Genomic DNA, 19,268 nt, shown 5'->3' with positions numbered 1-19,268 from the left:
TGCCTTCGAATATTTTTGCAAAGTCGGCTTAACGTCACGCGTATAAATTATTGTTCCTATGCAGTATTCTGGGAAAATTCTCCATGCTTTTTAGGAATATTATCAAAACACATGGCAACCAGACCGAGGGCATTTGAATCTAGAAATTACGTTCGTTCGCTTTAAAAGTAACCAGACTGCAGGGTTTCCTTCTCAGCTCTGTTTATAGCCCTTGATCTATTTCAAAAGGCAAAAAATGGTTTTTACAGGTAATATTGATGGTTTTTTTCCGCACAGGTGAATATTATTTTGGCATGTCCTGTAAAACGCTTAACTAAACGGCTAAGGAGCAAATCTCGCAACCTGGTTGCTTTTAGCAAAGACGGTACATTCTTTATAGCAGTGTTAGAGAGGCGGCTGTTTGCGATGCAGCGGCGCCAGCCTTCTCCGTGACAGCGTACGCATTCTTCGTTCCCACGCCTGAGCAGCGTCCATTGAACCCTGGCGGAATTCGCTCTTGCGGTGTCATATGAAACCATGCGGACAGCACTGCCGCGCTCGCACGACTGGGGCCGGCGCGCTCTCTCTCTCTCTTTGTTCTTCCCTCTCTCTCTAGCAACGCAGGTGCGCACCTCGCGGGTTGTCTGCAGCAGCTCCGTTTGCAGTCGGAGAATAAACAGTAGAACCACGAGATGCCTCGTCCCGTCTCGCGGAACAGTCTGCAGCTCAGTGTGAGTACCACTAACCCTTTATTTTGAGATATATGTTCGTAACGGAGTAGGTATTTGAAAGCCTTTGTTGATTTATTTGCCACCCATGATGCTACACTTCCCTGCAGGTGGAAAGACCAGGGATCACTAGGACGGACCTTTGCGTGCCAATTTCCTCTTGGGCTGCTTCGTTTGAGCTGCATGCAAGGCTATGCTGGAGAACCGGAATATCCATTTTTTATACAGTGCGGTGTATTAACTGGAAATTAACCATCTTGTCAGTCATTGGCACCTGATAAATAAGTTTATCAGAATGTGCTTATCTGCCGTGTATGTAAGAGTAAGAAAAGGTTTTGCTTTAACTGTATTGCACCAAACAGAAAATATGCATTTTTCATGAATTCCGATTCCAGCACACTGACTTGGACAAACTAATTTTGTAGCAGTGGCATATTTTACTGCTCATGAACAGTTTGCCCAAGCTGTACAAAAAAAACAATACTGCATACTATTGTCGCTTATTTTTGTTTTTGCTTGCAGATGTTTGTACAAAAAGAAGATGGTAATGCAGGCTGCTTGGGCATACATCTGCAAAGGCTGCTGAATGCTCAAAAGGCGCATGCTAGAGATGCAGGCTTGGCAGACACCTGAAGCTGCCTTTAATGCTGCGTCTTCCTACAACGTGCGATCTGCCGGCATCGTCTCAATGAACCAAACCAGAGGTGAAATCCTGGAATTCTGAAAGAATTCTGCCTATAGTTTTTTTTTTCACTATGTACAACATGCGCACCTAATAAATATCCATGAAACGAACAATTCTGGCTTTTTTGTGTGAATGCATGCATACTTTCAGGATGCTATATATATATTATTAGCTGCATGTAAACACCTGCACAAAAACAAACTCTACCCTGTGTTTGGCGCATAATGGCCTTAGCTGCCTCTGAGCCGTAACACCCATCAAATCAAAAAATAGTCACAAAAAACAACATTAAACAATAATGGGATTGCCTGGCTGTCACTTATGCAAAGCCAGTGGACGAGTTTGGGTGGGCGATGTTGGGCAGCCAATGAGCCTAGCTGGATAGCAGTTATTAAAAGCCAGTGAGTAAGCCTGGTTGTAAGTATTGGATAGCCAGTGAGAGTGGCTGGATGTACGTTATATAGGAGCCAGTGGGTATGCTTGGGTGGAAGATATTGGGTACTCGTTCTGTTAGGCTGCAAGCCAATAAATAACCTCGTCTTCCATTGGTGGCCATTGTTGGAAAGCCAGTCTAGTAGACTGGATTAAATCTTGGCACGTGTAGCTCCCCAATGAAACACCATTATTGGTCCCAATATTGGGGCCGGTATCCCCCAATATTGGGCTGATGGCGGTCCATTGATGGCGTGCTACTTGGGAGACTGCTGCCCTTCTTCGTTCCTTCTTTGTACCGACCGCCCGCTACTGGAATAATCTGCCTGCCACCGCTGTGCACCACTCCGACCCGCATCGCTTCAAGACTGCCATTGAACCACTCTTCACTTGAGCATTTATGAACATTATGCCCATCCTTTCTTGTAATACCAGTCACCCGGTTCCTTTGAGGTATTAATATTAAATAAATAAATGAAACTCCACTTGTGTCACTTTTTTGTCGTCTGCTCGTACCTATAAAAATGAATCGGGTGCGGCATGCAGACGACAAACTGTCCACCGATATTCGGACCGTGCTTCGCACGGCGCGACTAACCATGTGCGAGGGATATACTTTGTACCGTTATTTCAATGCTGATGGTATGGAAGCTCAAAGTAGGCGCTGAAGTTTTTTTTTTTCGGTGCCTGTGAATCAGAAGATCGCAAAAGAAAGGAAAAGCCACGCCGTTTTTTGCTATCATAATAACGTGCTAAATACTCACAGGACGCCTCAAAGACTTGAAACCCTTTGTCTGCATGGGGCGCGGCAGGTGAGCTGTACGAAGCCAACGACAACACGACTGCAAGGAATATTGCGAGCGGTGGCGCCGGCAAGGGACAGAAACTGTGCAGTTCGACGATGCAGACGAACACGCGATTATCAGGCGTATATACCAGCGGTGATGTAAGGGGCATGAAAGTGCAATGGCAAGAAGCATACTACAGCCGCGGAGGCACCATGGAACCACTGGAGTGGCGGCAGCACGCTTTACCAGCGTCGATGTTAAAGCCCCTTAGTCTGGGGAGCGCCTAACTCTCGCGCCGAGCCAGCCTTCTTTTTTGTTTGGAGCTGCTAACGCGACAGCTGCGCTGAATCCCTATCCCTAGGTAGGATTGTCCCTAGTTGGGGGACGCGCCGCGCTCATCGCTCATCACCCATCCTGCACTGTACACCACTTTGCACCCTTAAGGGTATATTAGTCATTTAACACCCTTACAGCACCCATGTTTTTTCATGAAATGGGTGTTCTTAATTGTTCACACCTTCTTTACCCCTACTCGGGATTTTTGGAGTGTTGAAAAGGTTAATTTAGTAGAATGCACCCCGCCAATCTCCAAGGGTATAAGCCTGTTTTGATTTTTTTCCTTTTTCATTAATTACGAAAACTTCAGGACAAAGGGAGGGATCAGTGTGGATTTCGTTTGCAGAATGACGAAGTCTGTTCAAGTAATTGCGAAAGCAGTACAAATGCTGTCACGGTGCTGATATCATGTGCTCTTTACTACACGTTCAGGCGCTCATTTTTGTTTTTGCAAACGGTTGCAAGAATGAAAAAAAAAATACAGTATGCGGGGTTCAGTGTCCATAATTAGGCTATATACAACAGTAACAGCTAGGGAGCGTCGTGCGTAGTAGAGCAATCCGAGATTACCTTGTAATGCACTACACATTGGCATTGTAAACATTACATGTTTTTAATATCCATTTCGGCAGCCTTACGAAATCTCCGAACTGCACTACGCCGGCCAGAGTCCATGCATCGGATATAACCTCAAGCCAACATTTTCATCCACCCCGTTACCATCGTATCGCGGGCTCAGACCCAGGCAGCACAACAGCCCGGGCCAATATTCTCAGTGAGTTGGCAGAGATCAGCCCTATGTAGGCCCAGCACTGCCATCTTATGGCTGGTATTGGTTGTGCCATTCTATAACACATCCAACACTGGCCCTGAGGATTCCATTGGTAACCAATATTGCTCGTACCTATTTATAATGATAACAACATTGGCCCGTCATATCCGATGCCCTCACAATATCGGTGGTACCATTATACGAGGGTGGCAACGATGGGCCTGGATATCCGGCGTATCACCGGTGTTGGCGCTGCCACGAGATAAGGATGGCTATAACGGACTGCATTAGCTGTCAGTCCACTGATGTTGGCCAATATTCGACATATGCTGGACAATAATGTCAGCTCTGTTACAATGGCCCGCCAATGTCAGATATACACTGGCATACCTTACTTCAACGGTATTGGCATTGGCCTTTCATAAGGATGGCTATATCGAACAGCGTTACCCATTACTCCACTGACGTTGGCTATTATATGGCATATGCTGAACAATACTGTTAGTTCTGTTACCATGTCCCGCCAGATGCATTGGCATACACTTTAGTCAACATTGTCTTGTCTATTTCACCTACTGGTCAATATTAGATGCAAATTAGCATGTGGCTGTAAATATTCCATGGGAAACCGCATTAGCGTGCTTTTGCGGTTGGCAGGCTCATTTAATACTTCGAGTCGTTCACTGTGCTGTTATAATCGATGTTTTCAAGTTACCTTTGCAAATTTTAATGCTTCGGAAATCTTGTGTTTAAATAGTTATAGTTCCGCGGTGCTGGTTTTCGTCGTGTTTGCTTTAATTCCACCTAGCTGTTGTTGATGTTGCTTGGGATTACACCATGTTCTTTTACACTAGATCTTCATTGACTTAAGCTGGCACTGTAATCAATTCACATGTATACTGTGACGAATTTGGATGAGACCGACGATCGGTCAACGGCATCAAATAAGTTCACCACCGTTTGCTGGTCCGTCAGGGCGGCGGCGGCGATAAATAGCTCCACGCCGACCGAGAGATTAGAAAGAATCAAAACGACATGTCATATATCGTGCATAGGCAATGGTTGCTATTTTTTGTATTCTATTCGGCAATGGTCTAGGTTCTTCCATGGCTGCTCCCGTGGCGATTCCTGCTGCTCTGGGTGAAGAGAATTCCAAAAGTTTTAGCAAATTTCTTTGCCCCCTAGTGTATCAGTTTTAACAACAGCGGCTTCAAACAGACGATTACCGCAGGACACGCATGCAGTGCGATACAATTAATGAGCGATAAGCGTCGGCCTATTAAGGCTCGTACGTGACTCAGATCGACTATGGCGAGCGCGCTTCCATCGAAATACACTTTAAAAATACACCTGGCCGTTCAAGCTATACGAATACGAAGCATCGCCTCAGATACTTTCGCTTAAACGATTTAACAATGGTGATCTAAATTAAAGCTGGGTTATTGAGCGGTAAATTAAACGTCGGTCCGCGCATGCATGAACGTTCCCACATATGGCAAATCGTATCGACGCTTCCTGCTTCGTTGTCGCTCTAAGAAGTGAAGTATTAGAAAAAAAAATGGAGAGAAAACACTGCACGTACAATCTCAGTATGAATAATATTAAGGTTATGCTGAAACAAATAACTGGGTTACAGTTTCACTTTTCTTCATCGCACTCGTTCGCACATTTGTTTTTTCTCAAGCGTCCGCTGTTGTTGACGACACACCGCGCACTTCTGTTCCAGTCCACTGAGGGCACTCACTCGCGCCGAAATATGGACGCTCTGTCTGTTCGCTGCTTGCTAGGGTGCATTGAAAACATCACAAACAAAGGAAGAAAAACATTGAGGCACGGCGCCAGCCACAGCGGCGCCGACTTGCCCGAGTGGATGCGCTCTGCAGGTGGGGTTGTCGGGTTACACGCTGCGCGATGCAATCCAAGACGCAGGCCCTGACGCTCCACGTGTGGTTCAAGGTGCACACGGCCGCCGCCCGGGCGGGAATTTACGACGCAGTGCGTCAGCTGCTATACTTTAAGGCTCTATTTCTTTCATATACCTATTTGACATACGTGCAGCTAGCGTAACTGACGTCTTAGGCTTTGCAAGAGTAGACCATTCCATACGTGTATAATCAAAAATACGACTGCAATGACCATGGCGCATTATTCACTGATGGAATATCGCACAAATACGGTACTGGTAAATGCTCTATGATTATCTTGAAACACTCATTCGGCAAACGAGTACGCCAGCTATTTGCTAAACAAGCCGCGAATATTCAAATCACTGCAGTGACAAAAATGATCGCAGAGCCAGCTATTAGAGTCGCCCGCGGCACGGCGGCGGGCCGGCTTCCTCATTTCACAAGAACTTGAAACGCGAAATATATCCGCGGGGGGCTTTGTCACACTGAATTTCATAGGAACACAAAATAGCTTCGTGTAGCGGCCAGTATACAAGAGCGGCAGCTAAGCAGAACAACTTTGATTCGACGCCATGCCAAGTGCATGGATAGCATAATTTTAGAATTTCTCGTTTGTTTGTTCTTTTTTTCGCACAAGTGCGAAAAAAAGAAGCCTGTAACGTTTCTCCGCTTTTATTCACACCCCCAATTTCGCGATTCCGTCGTCGTTCACTGCAATACAATTCTTGCGCTACATATGGCAAGAAGGAATAACTGTAGAGTTCAAAAACTAAATAAAGCAGTCGTTGTTTCACAAGTAAGCTTAATTCGGTATCAAAGCTTATTTATTCTCTAACTACCTCCGTGGTGGAACAGTTACAAGCGTGCGCGGGGAAAGTAGTTTTCTTTTTTTTTTTTACAAATATTGTGTATGGAGAGATACGTGTATGAAGATACGCACATGTAAACTGACTTGTTAGCATTAGAACGAAAAAAATGTGAAAGAAAAGACTGGAAACACAAATAAAATACGAAAAGGTACAATGGGTATAATAACAACTGGATTACAATGACACATCTTTGTTTCGCACACGCCCGTTCGCACAGTTTTCCAGCGCCTGCTCTCCGTGCTGACGCACTGCTCAATCCCGTCCTCGCGCACTTCGCACTCCTGTCGTTCCCCCATCGCTCTCTCTCACCGCATGCGATGCGAGCAAGGTCCGAGGTTGCATGCGCGCGTCGAAATCCACGCAGGTGCGCCAAAGCGGTGGACGGGTCGACGCACCACTCAGGGTCCAAGGGGCGGACGGCCGCCGCCCAGGGGAAGGAATTGCGCAGTAATAAAAACACGAACGCTAACAGACTGGAGACTTCTTTCAAACATTTCCGGGCTCTCACAACAGGTTGCATAGAGAAATGTGCTTTTACCGCATTTTCTTGGCCAATAAAATATACGCAAGAAACTAAACTGAGAAAGAAACAAGCGCCTAATGAATCGGGCCAACAAACGACTAATCTAGCAGATAGAATGATGCTGACGGTGCGGATATATGAGAAAAAATGTAAGCATCGTATGCAACTAGCTTATAAAGAGGTGGCAAGTCGTAGTACTGAGATGCTTAGTTCAATAATTTTCAACAAACTTGCTTCAAATCCTCATTTCAGGGTGATTGAAATATTCCACTCGATTGAGCACTATTGTATGAAAGCATTTTCGTTGGTATGCTAAAAGTGAGCAAACTATTCGTAGTAGAACACAGCATTCACAAAATACAACTTGAACAGGTTTGGGTGTTGTAAACAAAACAGCTAGGCGCCTCTCCAGGGCGACGACGCGCTTCGCTGCTGGCACAGAGCCCTACATAGATGAGCTGCAACAGCAGCGCATCGTTCAAGGCTGATTCAAGTCCTGTCATCTAGGAAACGCTTGCTAAACGGAGGGTACAAAACCGAGACCATTGAGCTGCTGAAAAAGCGATTACTAAAAAGCTCGAAGGATGACGCGACAATCGCTTAGCCGGCATGACGGCGGCAGTTGTATTTTGTTTCAAAGAGGGCGCTCCGTTCTTTCGTCCATCCAACGGCCACTCGTTCGCTCGGCTCGACGTTCGGTGGCACCGCGCACGGAAAATGCTTCTTTCTTCAAGAAATATTCCATGTAAGTTCTCAAATTTTTTCATTCAGGTTTTATAAAGCGTTTGTGTATATTGGAGCAAAATATTAGCCTCTTAGATTGAGCATTTTTTAAATTACAAGCGTTGTCTTACATTTCATTGTTGCTGCAGGCTGCGTAAGCCATGTGCTAGGGAGATTTGTCTTCTTTTAGCATATTTCTTACGTTGTTAACTTTTCAAAAGTGGTTCTCAGGTATGCGCGACTTGATTCCGATCATTTTGCAGCTTATTTCAAGTTAAACCGTTGCTGTTTTGCAGAGTACTGATTTCCTAAAGTAAACAACTGCGTAGCATCGTAGCCCTAAAAGCCAACTTCGGATATTCACGGCGTTACAGTGGCTGGAACGGCGTATAGCCGTGACTTGGCTCTGCCGCTCGGGTTCCCTCGGCTGACCTCGGGCGGAGTCGGTGGAGTCCGGGCAAAAGCATATATTTTCGTGTCTGGTGCGATAAAACGCTAACCGCATGAGTCGCGCGGCGGCCCTATGCGCAGTGCGCTGAGGACCGCTAAAGCATTGCCGCTCGGCGCTGTCGCCCAGGTTCTGGGTTTTTAGAAATCGCTCATGATGCTGGAACCAGCTCGCGAGGCAGCCAATCGCAAAAGGCTTTGGGGTACTCACCTTCGTTGTTTTTTTTTGTTTGTTTTTGTTTTTTGCATGCAAAGTTTGTTTCCCTTGTCCCGTATGAGCGAAAATCCTGCAGACGCTCATTTCGTCTGATCCGTGCATATATGAGCGCATCGAGACGGTTTAGTAAAAGCTTGGTAGGGTAGTATTGCAAAACAAAAAAGGCTAGTGTGGCTAGATATTGCTAATTTTCGAAAGTTGCAGAAAAACGCCACTGCTTTCAATCATGTCTGCATCGCAGTATAGTAGCACGCCGCTGCGCTGGGACCATTTTTTTTTTTGGGGGGGAAGGGGGGAGGGGGGGGGGGCTCGACGCTTTTTAAAAAATTTCATCAGTGTTGCTGTTTAGTGCAAGAAACTGGATATAGCGTAACTATACTCATTTACTAAACGAAGAGGCGGCGCTAACAAAGCAAGGCTGAAAACGCGTCTCTGTTGCTGAGGTCCTTCGCTCTGTGCGATGTGCACTAGCGGCAGCGACAGCCGTTATCGTCGTTGTCGCGCGATGCATCGCCAGGGATTGTGGCCTATTTTTTTCTTTCTGTATCGTTGCTTCAGCTGCAATAGATCAGTTGCAAAACCTACACGTCAGCTTCCCGGTGCGGCAGACATTCCTGCACAATGGTGGCATAGACTTTGGGGTAATAGTTGGGTACAGTGCTAGCACATCGCCTGACGGGAAGGGTAATTCACGCACCTCTTGCCCATTCGTCACAGTATCATTCGCGTGCCCATTGTCGCCCCGCTATTACCCTCTCAGGTTAGTGTCCCTTTTCTGAATTTTCTTTCTTCACCCCTAGGGTGACAGTGCTCCCCCCTTTATTCCAGTGTTAAGAATGCCTGAAAACCTTTCTCTGACAATGGCCTGTGCGTGGGGAACTGCATCCCAAGCAGCGTGGACTGTGGTAGATGCATGTACTGCACCTAACTATTATCCCTGAATCAGGTTCTGTCGTCACTGTGCATGAATTCCTGCCTCATAGGGAAGCCGACTTGTAGGTTTTCCAACTGGTCTGTTATAGCATGTCCAGCAGGGCGGGAGCCTTCCGTGTGAGCGCTGGGTGGGCTCAGACAATTTCAGTTCCAGGCCGGGTTCGGGTTTGTAGCATGAGGCCCGGGTCGGGCTCAAAATTTATGCCCGTGCACACCTCTAGTTGCGTCGGTTGTGTAGCACACGTTTGGCGCACGTGCATGCTTTTAATTTTGTTCTCCGCACCATGACACTTTGCTCCAGCATCAAGACTGCATGAAACATCAGTATGCATTTTCCGGTCGTTATGCTAACTGTTCGCCCCACCGCCCTGGCACAGCTATGTTATACCATGTGTAACATAGAGTTGCAATTAGTACTTTTTTGAGACAGCTTTCAATTGAAATTATAGATTAACTAAACAGAGAAGAGCCGTGGTATGCTTTTATCATGATTTAGAGGCATCGATTTAATGGAGACTTTCTTTCCTTGCATTTAGGGCTCTTTGCTCTATAACGCCCGCAGTCCAGCTTCTCCACATGTATCATCGCACTGCTTTTGCACAAGCAATCATCTGCCATCAAAGGAGTGCTGCGTGAATGTGAGGCAGGCAACATCATCATCATTTTGGTGCTGCATAACCTGTCAACAACTGTGGGAGCCTTGCCATGAAACATGCTGTGTGTAAGGAAGCATTGCCTCGGTAGGTATGACACATTGCCTTTGTTTTGCTTTATATAAAGGCTTTAAAAAAGGCTCTGCTGGCTTTTCGCTATATGATTGCATGCTATATGACTTTTTCTAGCTTTTTAGCTCAAGACTTACTTGTTCAGAAGTCTTGCCTACAGTATGCAGAAAATAATATCCTTCATGTCCCTGGCAGTGCTTTAATAGCTGGTGCTATATTTCGTTGCTTTATTTCAACAGTATGTGACTATTTCAAGTTGAGGCATGATTGAGTGAACCTGCGGTGCAATAGCACAATAACAGACATAGCTTGTTGAACTGACGAAGTAGTTGTCATTTGCGTAACACGGGAGAGCAGGTGCTTTAAGTGATGGAATATTTAGCATACTTGATTATGCTTGCATTACAAGAATTCGCAGGAAGCCTGTATTGAGGTTGCAGAGAAGAAAGCCATTCAGCATTGCTCAGGTTATTTGCCTTCCACTCTCCCTTCATTACTGCTGCCTGCACTGTATGTATTTGTTCATACAGACATGCAGTTACTGACTGCTTGTAGATTTCTGGTTGCCTACACTGGCTTCAGTCATGTAGATGTAATATTACTTTGATCTAAACCAGGCTATTTACTTTGCTTAAAGTGACAATTATAATTAATTCTCTCCCCAAGCCATTGAGATTTGCCATTAGCTCCCAACTCGCTTTATTCGCAGCTGCAATGAATTTATTCTGTAACCCTAGAGCAAGACATTTGCAGAAAGGAGATTATCATACAATACTTGTGCAAATTTTGTAAATTTTACAGGACATTCTGTTTGTTTTTGCATATGCTTCTGTGTTCGGAAAACAGAGAAGACTTGCTTACAGTGCAGGAGGGGTGGGCTGCAAGACAAAAGGAAATTATTAGTGCAGCTGCTCATTCAGGCATGCATTCCTTGTGCATTTATTGCTCTTATATATGTGCACCTTTGCCTGCATGCTTGCCTGGGCTTTCCCCATAATCGGTGGCAGTGATCTTGCCGCCTACCTCTCAGGGGGACTGCCCTTTACCAACTACTTGCCCACAACCAACTCACCTCCTGGGCTTTAAATTTGTCATACTCAAGGACGATTTTCTGTGTTTGATGTTACCAGTGAGGTCAATTAAGATACGCAGTGTGCATCATTGGTCCATTAATTTCATTTCGGGATGTTGTCACCCCTTATATTCCCTACTCATATTTCGTTTTCTACATCCCCTTGCAACTGCCAAACGAAATAAGTCGTATAAAACTACCAAACTCCCGCAGTCTCTGAATGCTATGTCAACAACCAAAAAGCTTTTGCATGTCTTAAAAAAAGTAGAAATGATCCTCCGATTATTTTTTTGATTGTCATGTCTAGTCAGACGGTTTAGTGAACTGCCACATGACCAAGCAAATTGCAACTTTAAGTGCACTGAGGAGTCATGCGTTAGAGCAAGCATCTTGTGTTGCTTAGCTGCTTAACTCCAAATATCCTCCTTTGTCAGACAAGATATTTTTTTTAGAAAACTGGATGGGGAGCCAGAAGAAAGCAGATTGGATTCTTAGCAGCATTGCTACTTGTTACACGTGCGTTCCACCCCTGTATACATGAACTCGGCAGTATTGGGTCGAGTACATCTGTCGAGTGAAAAATCAGTTGTGGGGTTCATGTATACACAGTCGGGTCGAGTAAAATAGGCGGCGGAGCGGGTTGCGTTAACTCGCTTGCAGGGGGTAGGTTAATTCGCTTGACCCGCTTATCTAAAGGCATGTAGACGCTGTCCAGTCAGGGAGTCTAGTTATGGGGAACTCTGGGATATGAAAAAGCCTCTGGAGCGGCGACGAGCGTCACTCGAAATGAATGCTTTTTAGCGCTCATCAACGATAAAAAATAATCGAAGCTCTCGATAGTAAAAGGCAATGGGATCAAATACGAGTAAGAACTTGCACAATAACTTCGAATCTCGCTGCAACGCTCTGCTACGATACTTACTCACTAGAAAGCGAGTTCATGTAGACATCAGCCGGGTCGAGAATGATGACCTTGCTTACTCAACGCTGATTCAACCCGGTGCTGTCGAGTCCATGTAAACAGGGCTATTGTACTTGTAATTTTAGGTGAACTCTCATTTCGTGTATTGCACATTAAATTTGAGTGATATTGGTGCTTTCTTGCGTATGTGCTGTTTTGTTCTGCAAACAATACTATTTCTCCAGACACAATCTTATTTTTAATTTGAGTACAAAATATTGTCCACTTTTGAAAAAAAAAACAATTTGTGAGTCTGTTAAGAAATTTTGATTTTGAAATATATTCACAAAATGTCAACATTTTATAGATACTGAAATATAAAATGTGTGCGAAACAACTTTTCAGCTCAGGATTAAACTGATTTTTCAAGGAACTTATTGTGATAGGGTGAAAGTGAAAAATCACTGTCATGCTAGATGTATCGTTTTTTTATGATCCCATAGTCACATCAAGCATTGTATTTTATGGTGTGCTTAAGCAATGAAAATAATATTTGGCCTCTGATATTCAGGCAGATTACTATTCTCTATACCAACAACTACTTTGAATTGGTTTTAAGAAATCAGATGCCCGAGAACCACACCTGTTACCTGGACATAAAATCACCCATGTATGCCTAACTGAATATAATCTTGCACGTCGAAGGTTGCCGATGGTATGGCCATATGATTAGCTGTGATGAGGGAAAATGCATACCTGGTAGGCTGCTAGCTGATAAGGAAGTACAATATCATTGTGCTCAGATCTAGCATAATAGTTTCCTTCCTATGCAAAGTAAATTTCTAGTACTTGCTCAATTGCTCATTGCAGGCTGACTGTAATAATTTTAGCTGAACAAGCATGCACTGTGTGATTACTAGAACTTTTTGTTGGGCTTGTTCGTGTTTATTTATTATAAACTGAAGGCGCCAAAACAATGCACGCACACAAGAAAAGAACGGGACAGAGTTCCACTCACAACTGATTTATTGTGCAGAACAGAGTACATATATATCTCACTGCAGGCACATGCCCAAGGAACACATTCAGCTACATCACATTCAGCATCATGTAGTTTAACATAAGCTATGTTCAAGAAATGATTTCTCAGAGAAAGAGGCTGTGGTATGAGGCATGGGCTTCTTGAACATATATTATCTTAAACTACATGATGCTGAATGGGTTCTTTGCGGCATATGCCGGCAGTGAGATATATATCTACTTTATTCTGCACAATAAATCAGTTGTGAATGGCGCTCTGTCCCGTTCTTCTTTTCTTGTTTGTGTGCATGTTGTTCTGGTATCTTTAATTTATAATGAGCACTGTATGAAAACTATTCCTTGGTACATTACAATTAAGGCAATTGTTTATAGTAGAATGCAGCAAGCAATAAAGCTGTGAAAACTAAAAAGCTGGAACTTGAAATGGCACGGTTATCTTGATAATATTGTAACGTAACATTACACAGAAGGCGCTCTGGCACTCTGACACCGAAGGACACCAACAGCCAGTCAGGGCAGCACGAAAGCGGAGCACTGTTTCGCTTCGTCGTCTTCTCAGAATCGCCGGTTCAAATCTTCGTCGTCTATAAATGGCATGTGTCATTGCCCCCCTTCTTGGCAGCATCGCCTCGATGCTGCAAATGCTGCTTGATGCGATGAGCTGATAGATGTTATGCTAGGTTGGTGTGGGATACCACAACACAAAACGGGGCACCATCAGTCTCAAGAATAGTCAGCGGGGCGATCGTGGTAGGGTTTCATCCGGACGACGTGTACAACATCAGTGAACTTGCGTCGTCTGCGGCTTGAGGGATCTTGGGTCGCGGATTCAACTTCGTAAGTAACGTCGCTGAGGCGGCGGAGGACACGATATGGGCCGAAGTACCGGCGCAGCAATTTTTCAGACAGCCCACGATGACGAACGGGCGTCCAAACCCAGACATAGTCTCCATGCTCGTAGGCAGCGAAGCGCCGTCCCTTGTTGTAACGGTCAGCGTCTAGTTGCTGTTGTAGGTATATGCGCTGCCTTGCCAGCTGCCGTGCTTCTTCCGCACGCTGGGTAAAACTAGCGATGTCCAGGTCAAGCTCATCTTCGTCGTCGGTGTATACGGGCAGCATTGTATCCAGTGGAGTGGTCACTCGACGGCCGAAGACAAGCTCGAAGGGTGTGAGCCGCGTCGTCTCCTGAAGCGCCGTATATGCGAACGTGGCATATGGGAGGATTTGATCCCAGGTCTTATGCTCTATATCCACGTACATAGACGGCATGTCAGCCAGAGTTCTGTTTAGCCTTTCCACCAAGCCATTAGTTTGTGGGTGGTATGCCGTGGCCCGTCTATGGCTAGTGTGTGTAAGGTTCAGTACAGCCTTAGTCAGGCGGGCCGTAAAAGCTGCCCCGCGATCGGTAATGATAACAGCCGGAGCGCCATGACGCAACACGATGTCGTGGACAAAAAACTCTGCGACTTCGATGGCAGTTCCATTTGTGAGCGACGTGGTCTCAGCATATCGGGTCAAGTAGTCTGTCGCGACAACAATCCAACGCTTTCCATTACTTGACTTCGGGAAAGGACCAAGAAGATCCATCCCCACTTGTTGGAAAGGAGTTTTCGGTGGAGCGATCGGCTGAAGAAATCCAGCTGGTTTCACGGGTGGAGTCTTTCGGCGTTGACAATCACGGCAGGTTTTTACGTAAGATCGCACTGAAGGTAATAATTTCGGCCAATAGTATTTCTCCCGAATTCTTGCAAGCGCACGACTAACTCCCAAGTGGCCGGAGGACGGTTCGTCGTGACAAGCGCTTAAGATGTCAGGCCGTAGGTGCGTAGGCACTACGAGTAGAAATGTCTGTTTGGATCTTTCAAAATTGCGCTTGTAGAGAACTCCACTCCGTAAAGCGTATGACCGCAAGCCACGACGAAAAACAAGCGGCACTCTACCACCGTGTCCTTCCAGATAATCGATGAGCGGCGCCAGCTCCGGGTCCTTGCGTTGAAGGTCAGCCATATGTGATTGGGTAATGGCCCCAACAAAGGGAAAATCGTCGGCGTTTTCCACTGCAGTGGAGTCCAATGGCGCGCGTGACAAACAATCCGCATCTTGGTGTTTATGTCCCGACTTATACTTAACAGTGACGTCATACTCTTGAAGACGGAGGCTCCAACGAGCTAAGCGTCCAGACGGGTCTTTAAGGCTTGCCAGCCAGCACAAGGAATGATGGTCGCTGACAATACGGAAGGGTCGTCCATACAAGTATGGTCGAAACTTGCTGATGGCCCAGATTACCGCAAGGCACTCCTTCTCTGTTGTCGAATAGTTCGCCTCTGATCGTCAGAGTGTTCGGCTCGCGTAGGCGATAACCCGTTCTATTCCGCCTTGCCACTGAATGAGTATCGCGCCGAGACCAACGTTGCTGGCATCAGTATGTACGTCGGTTGCGGCGTCTTCATCGAAATGGGCGAGTATTGGGGGTCTGTGTAGGCGGCTTCTAAGCTCCTAGAAGGCTTGTTCTTGATCGTCTCCCCACAGGAAGGGTATGTCTTCTCTGGTTAGTGCTGTCAGTGGTTCAGCTATCTTAGAAAAATCTTGGACGAAGCGTCGGTAGTATGAACAAAGACCTAGAAATCGTCGAAGTGCCTTTTTGTCGGTGGGGCGTGGAAAATTTGACACTGCGGTAGTCTTTTCGGGATCAGGGAGAACGCCCTGTGCACTGACAACATGGCCGAGAAAGCGTAGTTCGTTGAAAGCAAAGTGGCATTTCTCAGGCTTGATCGTTAGTTGCGCGCCTTTGAGTGCTTGAAGCACGATGCGCAACCGGTCCAAGTGTTGCTCGAAAGTAGGCGAGAAAATAACGACATCATCTAAGTACACCAAGCACGACTGCCACTTCAGACCTGATAAAACCGTGTCCATCATACGTTGGAACGTGGCCGGTGCAGAGCAAAGACCAAACGGAAGCACCTTAAACTCGTATAGGCCGTCGGGCGTCACAAATGCAGTCTTCTCTCGGTCTCTCTCATCCACCTCAATTTGCCAGTATCCGCTTTTGAGGTCTAATGAGGAGAAGTACCTGGCGTCGCGTAGTCGGTCGAGGGCATCATCAATCCTGGGCAGCGGATAGACGTCCTTTTTAGTCACGTTATTTAACTTTCGGTAATCGACACAGAATCTCAAGGTGCCATCTTTCTTTTTAACAAGGACCACTGGCGATGCCCATGGGCTCGTCGAAGGCTGGATCACGTCGTCCGCAAGCATTTCATCCACTTGCATTTTAATGGCGTCACGTTCTTTAGGAGAAACCCGGTACGGGCGCTGGCATACCGGTAACGTGGTCTCATCGGTGATGATTCGGTGCTTGGCGACAGGAGTACGACCAACCCTAGAGCCTGTGGCGAAGCAGTCTGCGAAATCGCTCAGAAGAGCCGAAAGAAGATTCCTCTGATCGGGCCTCAAGTCGGGGTTAATTTTAACGGTCTGCAGAGCATGACAAGGTGCGGCCTCCTCTTTAGGGTTCGCTCCGGTGGTGCATAAATGAGGCAAGGCAGTAACATCGTGAAGGACGGCAACAGCCGTGTCCTTGGCGAGATGCCGCATCTCCTTAGCAAAATTTGTCAGGAGGACAGTAGCACAACTGTTCTGGAGTTGTACGAGTCCTCGAGCAACGGCTAATTCCTTCTCGAGTAGTAGCGGAAGGTGCCCATCCGCGATGCCCTCGTAATCGTGGAATAAGTCATGCTTTACAAGAACCAACACACTAGAACGTGCCGGAACCCTCACGTCATCGTCGACTATACGCAAAACGTTCAGACCCGGATCTTCGTTTTCAATGCGCGCCACGGCTCGTTTCGTCGAAAAGGAAACACGCGCTTCTTTCAGGTCAATGACAGCGCCGTTGGTCTGCAGGAAGTCTAGACCGAGGATCAAGTCTTTCGAACACTCAGGAAGCAAGATAAATTCTCCGACATACACAAAACCACGGATGCCGATCCGCGCTGTGCACTTGCCTGCAGGTTCGATCAAGTGGCTTCCCGCCGTGCGAATTTTCGGGCCGGACCAATGTGTCAAAATTTTCTTCAATTCTCGGGCGAGACCACGGCTCATTACTGAATAATCGGCACCAGTGTCGAGTAACGCGGTGACATCCACTCCATCGATCGTTACACATAAATCGGAGGTAGTATGCCGGATGCTGTCGCTACCTGACACAAGCGAAATCTCGTCGGGTCGGCCGGACGATGACGGAGGATCTTCACATTTCCCGACATCAGCGACCCTGCCTCCGAAGGCAGCTGGTATTAGTTTTCCCGGCTAGGGCTGGGAGAGGAGCGGCGTCGGGAAGAGTGGGGACTTGTCGAGTGGTAGCTCGTCGGGGACGTAGACCGACGCTCTTGGTAACCGGACGTTACGGGATACTGTCGCGCTGCAAGGTCGCTTGCAATCTCAGTAGGCCGTTCGTCATTCCGAGGGTGGAGTTCCTCCGAGGCGAAACCCCGCATGTTGACGCGGCGGTACGGGCACGCCCGGTAAAGGTGACTGGCTTCCCCGCAATGATAGCACAGGGGGCGACGGTCCCGGGGCCGCCATACTTGACGGGGTCGCTGGTAGATTGGCGGAGGGGAGTAGTGAGGCCCCATGCGGCTCCATGCGAGTCCCTCCATGCGAGGACCTTGCGGCTCCATTGCTGGAGCTGCGGCGTTGATACTATTATCCGGCGGGGGAGCCCTACGTAAGACGGACGCGTAGGTGGGCCTCGCGTCGATCGTCTGGTGGGGAACGCGCTGCTGGGGAACGTCAGCAACTTGCTGAGCTGCCATACGCACCTCGTCCCGGACGACTTCAGCCAGTGAAGGAAAAGCTGTTGTGTTGCAAGGCATCCGGAGCGCTTGCAGTTCCTCCCGCACGACAGAACGGATGAGATTTCGTAGTGCGTCCATGTCGCTGCCGATATGCACAGGAGGTGCGTCGGACCCAATGATGTTCACGTCACGGTTGTACTGACAGGCTCGGTGTTGCAGCGTTGTCTCCATGGTCGCTGCCTCGCTGAGAAACTCCGCCACAGTGCGCGGTGGACTGCGCACCAGTCCGGCGAAAAGTTCTTGTTTAACGCCCCGCATCAGGTGACGCAGTTTCTTATCTTCAGGCATTTGTGGGTCTGCACGCTTGAAAAGGCGTGTCATGTCCTCAAAGAACATACGCACGCTCTCGTTCGGGCCCTGATTGCGCGAGTGTAGCGCAGCTTCTGCTCGCTCCCGGCGGTCGGCGCTAGGAAAGGTGGCTTTGAAATCACGACAGAAGGCTGCCCAGGATGGGAAGGCAGCCTCATGGTTTTCAAACCATGTCCGTGCAGACTCTTCAAGGGCGAAGTACACGTTGTGGAGCTTGCGCTCATCAGTCCACCCGTTGTAACGAGCAACTCGCTCGTAGTTCTCAAGCCAGTCCTCGGCGTCCTCGAACACGTCGCCATGAAAGGAGGGGGGTGTTCGCGGCTGATGACACAGGATGTGGGTGGGAAGCCTGCTCTCAGATGTCATTGCAGCAGGTTCGACGGCCGTCTGAAGATGCGTCGTCCTGGTAGCAGCCGGAAGGGGTCCGAATTCAGGGGTCTCTCCACGTAGGCGGCGGCCGAGGCGTTGATGTACGGGGGTAAGCTCCGTATTGGCAGGTTGATTCTGCAGGACTGGATCGATACCTGGCAATTCCTCCACCAGATTTGTGACGTAACGTTACACAGAAGGCGCTCTGGCACTCTGACACCGAAGGACACCAACAACCAGTCAGGGCAGCACGAAAGCGGAGCACTGTTTCGCTTCGTCGTCTTCTCCGAATCGCCGGTTCAAATCTTCGTCGTCTATGAATGGCATGTGTCAATATTATATGCGTACACAGCCTTGAGAATATCTGCGATCTACACATCTCCCTCAGTTAGCTGATTGAAGATAGCTTGATTGACTCTGTCAGGGCAATTATTTTTTTATTCTGGCCGCAGTAATGTATGCGTGCCTGTAACTGGTGTACTGCAGAAAAATATTCTTTAATGTGTTCTTTAATATCATCCAGTCTTGCATGCTTAGTAATCCATATTGTCTATTGCAGGCATGTTTAAGAATTTTTTAAAAATTGAAAGTTCTGGAGCCTGAACCGTCAGATTTTCAGGAACTGTAATTCTATATGAACACTAAGCATCTACCTG

At 47.2% G+C, this 19,268-nt stretch overlaps 1 long non-coding RNA gene across 1 annotated transcript; it reads left to right on the top strand.

Annotated features, from left to right (window-relative positions):
- The first annotated feature begins 643 nt into the window (after positions 1 to 643).
- On the top strand, positions 644 to 1,497 carry LOC146171616 (uncharacterized). The gene is made up of 3 exons (XR_014702840.1): positions 644 to 710; positions 818 to 1,023; positions 1,230 to 1,497. It is a non-coding gene; the product is annotated as an uncharacterized LOC146171616 (long non-coding RNA).
- The last annotated feature ends 17,771 nt before the right edge of the window (positions 1,498 to 19,268 follow it).

Source organism: Amblyomma maculatum, unplaced genomic scaffold (genome assembly GCF_055883805.1).
Source record: "Amblyomma maculatum isolate TAMU_Amacu unplaced genomic scaffold, ASM5588380v1 scaffold_19, whole genome shotgun sequence".
Taxonomy (NCBI): Eukaryota; Metazoa; Arthropoda; class Arachnida; order Ixodida; family Ixodidae; genus Amblyomma; species Amblyomma maculatum.
The sequence above is the reverse complement of the archived record's forward strand: the minus strand, read 5'-3'. Positions and strand labels throughout refer to the sequence as shown.